This window comes from Mustela nigripes, chromosome 2, assembly GCF_022355385.1.
Source record: "Mustela nigripes isolate SB6536 chromosome 2, MUSNIG.SB6536, whole genome shotgun sequence".
NCBI lineage: Eukaryota > Metazoa > Chordata > Mammalia > Carnivora > Mustelidae > Mustela > Mustela nigripes.
This window is the reverse complement of record NC_081558.1, coordinates 124,988,795-124,990,907: the sequence shown is the minus strand read 5'-3', so window position 1 is coordinate 124,990,907 and position 2,113 is coordinate 124,988,795. Positions and strand designations below refer to the sequence as shown.

The 2,113-nt window shown below is 40.3% G+C and overlaps 1 pseudogene; it reads right to left on the bottom strand.

The window, feature by feature from the left end:
* Window positions 1-673: 673 nt before the first annotated feature.
* Window positions 674-861, bottom strand: LOC132010523 (ATP synthase membrane subunit K, mitochondrial-like; annotated as a pseudogene).
* Between the last annotated feature and the right edge of the window lie 1,252 nt (window positions 862-2,113).

The window sequence follows — 2,113 nt, the reverse complement described above, 5'->3', positions numbered from 1 at the left end:
CAAAGGACCAGAGTCTACTCATTAGATACTGCCATCTGTCCTGCTGTGGCAAAGACAAGGTGGTAACACCATGTGTAATATCAAATGAGTCTACAAACCTATTGAGATCCTGGGAGCACGTAAGTATACCCCTTTTCCCCAACCCAGTTCTGAACCAAATGTAGGTTGGTGAATGTGGTTTAGGTGTAATGGAATAAGGTTTCTAAAACAGTACTCCAGAATCGGGCAGACGTACCCACCTGTCAGAAGCCACCAGTCTCCCATATGGAACTCCCCTTCTGAAGAACTTGTAACCGAGAATCAGAATAAAATCCTTGCTTTCTGACTCCCTAGAATAAGGATAGAGGAAAAGTCTGAGCTCTCTTTACCTGGTTTCCCTCCCAAAGTCACCAATAAGAGTAGACCCTCCTTTCTGGGGAGGAATCAAGGAGGCTGAAGATAGACAGTAGAAGCATTTCTTGCACTGAGCGCCCACCACATGGAGGGAGATATCAGATTAGGGATAACCACTGATCCATGAAAACCTAGAGAACCTAGTGGGGAAGTGCTGAGAAATGTATACTGGGTTCTTTTCTTTCCAGGCTCATCATTTATTGTACAAATTGAGTATCACATGGTGAGTTGATATTAGCTTGTCCAGGCATGAGAACTTAACAGATGAGGTACAAACTGTTTAGAGTTCATATGTGGCTTTCGCAGCTGGAGATTTTTTAGACGTTAACTAGAAGTATAAAACTATCAAAGCAATGCCTCTGCATGTGGCCAGTTCACAATTCATTCTCCCTATGGGAGTGTAAGTGTTGAAATATTTTTTTTAATACCAGAAAAATGGAATTGGGCATTCATTTGTGGACCTGCCATGATTTCAGTCTTGCAAAAGCAAAGATTCTGCAGCCTATACATAACATACACAGCTACCCCTTGGCTGTATAGCTACACCAAGCGCTATAGACTGGATTCTGTGAGTGTTAGTCTGGGCACACTCTGCCTTCCCAGTATTGATGTTGTCAAAAGTATCAGATTACCCTGCATCTTGAGGAATATAAAATGGTGTTCTTATCACATGTAAACACACACACACACACTTCTGACTATGACATTGCAGATGGAGTCTACAATTGCAACTGTGATCTATATAAGCTTTTCATATTACAGCTCTTCTCCAACCCCGAGACATCCTGAGTGATCTGGCCACAGGTGAGAAATTCTTATGGGACTTGTCTGAGAGTAAGCTTTGCTTTTCCCTCACTCTGTGGGGCATTTTTCCCAGAGGCCTATGGGATACCCAGCCTTTACCCTGATATTACTGACCAGCCTTACAATGGCTGGTCAGCAGGCTACATGAGGGCTGGCATTCTGTAGTGTGTCTGTACAAAATTTTCTTTAGTGCATATTCCCCTGGTTCTCATTTAGCAAATGTGAAAATATTCTGCCCTTATCAGTCTGCTGGTATCTTACCTGCTAAAGCAGTGTAGGCCAGAGAATCTGGTTTCCAGACCTAGTTCTTAGCTCTAGTTCCATTATAAAGATACTGCCCCAGAACTGCATATCCCCTTGAAACAACAAAAGGGATATAACTGTTTCCATAGACCCTTAGTTTAGGGTGAAAGCAATACCTAGTTAATGGTATGCTTTTATATACCCAACCTCTTAGTGCTTTATTATTCAGAATATTTATGATGTGGCAAAAAAATGATAAAAATGTCTAAAAAATGGTAATTTGCTGATTGGGATATGAATTTGAATCCTGTGGAATTTCTCTTATACAAGTTGGGTCCTGGTATCAGCCTCCTTCCACTGACCTTACAAATCTCCTTCTGTCACAAAATGATCTAAAATATCTTCTGGGTCAAATTATATTTGAATTGTCATTTCTAAAGCTTTGGAGTTTAATTAAAACTGAAATAGGACTGCACTTTATATTTTATTAGTTGGATCCTTTCTAATTGATTATATTAGATTGTTAATACCTCCAGAAGATTTTCTTATTTATTGAACATAAACCTGGACTTTATGGTAAAAAACAGTATTTGTCTGTTTTTCTATTCAGTAACTTGTTTATTGAATGCCCACCACGTACCAGGCTCTGTGCTGGGCACACTCAAGGAGTGGT